Source organism: Pseudophryne corroboree, chromosome 7 (genome assembly GCF_028390025.1).
Source record: "Pseudophryne corroboree isolate aPseCor3 chromosome 7, aPseCor3.hap2, whole genome shotgun sequence".
Taxonomy (NCBI): Eukaryota; Metazoa; Chordata; class Amphibia; order Anura; family Myobatrachidae; genus Pseudophryne; species Pseudophryne corroboree.
The window spans coordinates 503,087,188-503,092,676 of NC_086450.1; positions in this window are offsets into that span (position 1 = coordinate 503,087,188).

Below are 5,489 nucleotides of genomic sequence, written 5' to 3' on the forward strand. Positions count from 1 at the left end.
TTCTATCGCGAGACTCGGATTCTATATAAGGAGCCGCGCGTCGCCGCCATTTTCACACGTGCATTGAGATTCATAGGGAGAGGACGTGGCTGGCGTCCTCTCCATTTATAGAGAAGAGAGTGAGACAGTAGAGAGAGACACAGTAGTCATTTTGGGGAGCATTAGGAGGAGTACTAGTTACTTGCTGAAGTGATAGATAGTGTGACTGTATATTATCTGACTTGTGGGGGAGACACTGACAGTGGGGAGCAGTTAGAGTCTGAGAGCAGGACTCAGGAGTACATATAACGAACAGTGCACACTTTTGCTGCCAGAGTGCCACACAGCCATTGTGACCACACTGACCACCAGTATAATATATATTGTGATTGTCTGCTTAGGAGTACTACTTGCAAGTTGCTGATAGTGTGACCAGTGACCTGACCACCAGTCACCACCAGTTTAATAAATATATATATATATATATATATATAATTGTATATAATATATATATAATATTGTATACCACCTACCCATGGTTTTTTTTCTTTCTTCTTTATACATACTACTATAGTAGCTTACTGTAGCAGTCTGCGGTGCTGCTGAGCTGACTGTGTCCAGCAGGTCCGTCATCAGTCATTACATAATAAATATATATACCTGTCCGGCTGCAGTACTAGTGATATTATATATATATATATTGATTTCATCTCATTATCATCCAGTCTATATTAGCAGCAGACACAGTACGGTAGTCCACGGCTGTAGCTACCTCTGTGTCGGCAGTCGCTCGTCCATCCATAATTGTATACCACCTACCCGTGGTTTTTTTTTTTTTCTTTCTTCTTTATACATACTACTATAGTAGCTTACTGTAGCAGTCTGCGGTGCTGCTGAGCTGACAGTGTCCAGCAGGTCCGTCATCAGTCATTACATAATAAATATATCTACCTGTCCGGCTGCAGTACTAGTGTGATATAATATATATTGATTTCATCTCATTATCATCCAGTCTATATTAGCAGCAGACACAGTACGGTAGTCCACGGCTGTAGCTACCTCTGTGTCGGCTGTCGCTCGTCCACCCATAATTGTATACCACCTACCCGTGGTTTTTTTTTTCTTCTTTCTTCTTTATACATACTACTATAGTAGCTTACTGTAGCAGTCTGCGGTGCTGCTGAGCTGACAGTGTCCAGCAGGTCCGTCATCAGTCATTACATAATAAATATATCTACCTGTCCGGCTGCAGTACTAGTGATATTATATATATATATATTGATTTCATCTCATTATCATCCAGTCTATATTAGCAGCAGACACAGTACGGTAGTCCACGGCTGTAGCTACCTCTGTGTCGGCAGTCGCTCGTCCATCCATAATTGTATACCACCTACCCGTGGTTTTTTTTTTTCTCTTTCTTCTTTATACATACTACTATAGTAGCTTACTGTAGCAGTCTGCGGTGCTGCTGAGCTGACAGTGTCCAGCAGGTCCGTCATCAGTCATTACATAATAAATATATCTACCTGTCCGGCTGCAGTACTAGTGTGATATAATATATATTGATTTCATCTCATTATCATCCAGTCTATATTAGCAGCAGACACAGTACGGTAGCCCACGGCTGTAGCTACCTCTGTGTCGGCAGTCGCTCGTCCATCCATAATTGTATACCACCTACCCGTGGTTTTTTTTTTTTCTTTCTTCTTTATACATACTACTATAGTAGCTTACTGTAGCAGTCTGCGGTGCTGCTGAGCTGACAGTGTCCAGCAGGTCCGTCATCAGTCATTACATAATAAATATATCTACCTGTCCGGCTGCAGTACTAGTGTGATATAATATATATTGATTTCATCTCATTATCATCCAGTCTATATTAGCAGCAGACACAGTACGGTAGTCCACGGCTGTAGCTACCTCTGTGTCGGCAGTCGCTCGTCCACCCATAATTGTATACCACCTACCCGTGTTTTTTTTTTTCTTCTTTCTTCTTTATACATACTACTATAGTAGCTTACTGTAGCAGTCTGCGGTGCTGCTGAGCTGACAGTGTCCAGCAGGTCCGTCATCAGTCATTACATAATAAATATATCTACCTGTCCGGCTGCAGTACTAGTGATATTATATATATATATATTGATTTCATCTCATTATCATCCAGTCTATATTAGCAGCAGACACAGTACGGTAGTCCACGGCTGTAGCTACCTCTGTGTCGGCAGTCGCTCGTCCATCCATAATTGTATACCACCTACCCGTGGTTTTTTCTTTTTCTTTCTTCTTTATACATACTACTATAGTAGCTTACTGTAGCAGTCTGCGGTGCTGCTGAGCTGACAGTGTCCAGCAGGTCCATCATCAGTCATTACATAATAAATATATCTACCTGTCCGGCTGCAGTACTAGTGTGATATAATATATATTGATTTCATCTCATTATCATCCAGTCTATATTAGCAGCAGACACAGTACGGTAGTCCACGGCTGTAGCTACCTCTGTGTCGGCAGTCGCTCGTCCATCCATAATTGTATACCACCTACCCGTGGTTTTTTTCTTTTTCTTTCTTCTTTATACATACTACTATAGTAGCTTACTGTAGCAGTCTGCGGTGCTGCTGAGCTGACAGTGTCCAGCAGGTCCGTCATCAGTCATAACATAATAAATATATATACCTGTCCAGCTGCAGTACTAGTGATATTATATATATATATATATATATATATATTAATTTCATCTCCTTATCATCCAGTCTATATTAGCAGCAGACACAGTACGGTAGTCCACAGCTGTAGCTACCTCTGTGTCGGCAGTCGCTCGTCCATCCATAATTGTATACCACCTACCCGTGGTTTTTTTTTTTCTTTCTTCTTTATACATACTACTATAGTAGCTTACTGTAGCAGTCTGCGGTGCTGCTGAGCTGACAGTGTCCAGCAGGTCCGTCATCAGTCATTACATAATAAATATATATACCTGTCCGGCTGCAGTACTAGTGATATTATATATATATATATATACTAGGTACTTCATCGCGCCCTACGGGCGCTCTTCACACCGTCGCAAGGGGCTACGCCCCCTTAACCCTTGCATGCCTTTCTGGGGTTCAATATTTGTGTTATATGGAGTATCACCTGCATTCCTTTGTTAGTGGTTAAATATTGCACAATGTAAGGGTGTGCGATGGTGAAGGAGGCGCAGCCCCTTGCGACGGCGTGAACAGCACCTGCAGGCCACAATGTACAGAATGTAGCGGGTGCGGGGGGTACTGCGGATGGTGTCTGTAGATGCTGCGGATGGAGGGGGGGCGGAAGTGGGGTTGAGGCCCGGATGGGGAAGGGTTGGGAGGTGCTGCGGGTGGGGGAGGGGCAGAGGAGTGGGGGATGCAGATGGGGGAGGGGTCCGGAGGCACTGCAGGTGGGGGAGGGGCAGGGGTGCCATGGGTGGGGGAGGGGCAGGTGTGGGGATGTTGCAGATGGGTGAAGGGTTCCGGAGGTGCTGTGGGATGGGAAGGGGCGGGAGTGCCACTGGTGGGGTAGGGGTTCATAGGCACCATGGGTAGGGGAGGGGCAGGTATGGGTGTTGCGGCAGATGGGGAAGGAGGTCCGGAGGTGCTGCAGGTGGTGGTGGGGCAGGTGCGGGGGTGCCATTGGTGGGGGAGGGGTGGGTGAGGGGGGGACCGCGGATGGAGGAGGGTGTCTGCAGATGCTGCGGGTGGAGGGGGGCAGGTGTGGGGGAGACATATAAGGGGGGTGAATGGTGGAGGGGGCCTGGAGATTGCTGGGGGTGGTGAAGGGGCGGAGGAGTGGGAGCCGTGGGTGGTGTAGGGGGTCTGGAGGCACAGCATGTGGGGGAGGGGTGGAGTGCCGCATGTGGTGGAGGGGAAGGTGCGGAGGTGTGGTGCATTGGGGAGAGGTCTGGAGGTGCTGCGGGTACTGTACCTGCCAAAAAGGTAGTTGGAGGGTATGCAGTAACAGGGCCAGGACAGGGGTGACAGGGTCAGAACAGGGTTGACTGGGCCAGGACAGGGGTGACAGGGTCAGAACAGGGGTGACAGGGTCAGAACAGGGGTGACGGGGCCAGGACAGGGGTGACGGGGCCAGGACATGGGCGACGGGGCCAGGACAGAAATGACAGGGACAGGATAGGGGTGACAGGGTCAGTGTAGGGGCGGCAGGACCAGGACAGGGGTGACAGGGCCAGTATAGGGTTGACAGGGCAAGCACAGGGGTGACAGGGCCAGGATAGGGGTAGCAGGGCCAGCATAAGGGTGACAGGGCCAGGATAAGGGTGAAAGGGCCAGGATAAGGGTGGCAGGTCAAGGCCAGGGGTGACAGGGACATGACAGAACACAGGGCACGGGAGAGATTGGTATTAGGGACAGAACAGTGGTGACTGACAGATGTGTCTTACCGGAGTCACTGCTGCTGGCTGCTGCTGTTCCACTCCAACCTGTTGGCATCTGCTGCTGGTGGAGACTTGGCATGGCTGACTCTCTTAGGCTGTATTCCTGCTTCCTCTGCCCGTCCGCATCACTCCCCCCCTCCTCAGTCACACACCGCAGAACTCGCGCAGCTGCCGGGCACTGTGGTAAGGTGAGACTGGGAGTGACTGGTTAGCCCCCAGGAGATGCTGCGGCTGGAGGGAGGAGGGGGGTCATAGCATGCACGTGGCGCGGACCTCACGGCTGCTGGGCACTATGGTAAGTGGAGACTGGGAGTGACTGGTTAGCTCCCAGGAGACGCTGATGCTGGAGGGAGGAGGGGGTCAGAGCCTGCAAGCAGCGCGGACTTCTGCAGCGCTACCCGCCGGCTAAAGTGTGTGAAGGAGCTGGGCGCAACTCACTGCGGGTGGCAGCGCTGCAGCTAGCGGTGGGGTTGCTGGGGCTGGAGATAACAGAGGCAGTACGGAAAGTGCACAGCGGCTGGTGACCCACAAAACTACAGCTAAGAAGCGTGGAGTGTGCCAGAAAGTGACGCTCCTCCCTGCCAGAGAGACCCTGCTGAGTATGCTGATGTGGGGGTCAAGTATGACATACCCCCTCACACACCCCCATACCTCCCAAATGTCCCAATTTTCGCAGGACAGTCCCATTTTTTTGGGTCTGTCCCGCTGTCCCACCCGCGGGTCGCAGTGTCCGGCGGTGGGGGGGGGGGGGGGGAGCAGTTGGAAAGCTCCTGTACTCGCTGTTCTGCTTAGCAGAGCAGCGGTGATTAGTGGAGACAGAGGGAGAGGGGGCATCAGGGGGTACGGATTAAGGGGGGGTTCCAGCAGCAGAGCCGGATTAAGGGGGGGGGCAGGCGGTACGTACCGTTGGCCCCACAGTTTTAGGGGCCCCCCCGGCTCGAGTAGCTCTGTCCCAGCTCAGAAGCTCCCCCGTCCTGCCAGCAACAGCGGCAGCATTGTGCTACAGTCAGCGCACGCTGCTGCATATTGGCAGGTCTTGGTGTTGCAGGGAGGCAGCAGTCTCCCTGCTTTCTTCTGCCTGTGCGGGTGTGTAGGGGGA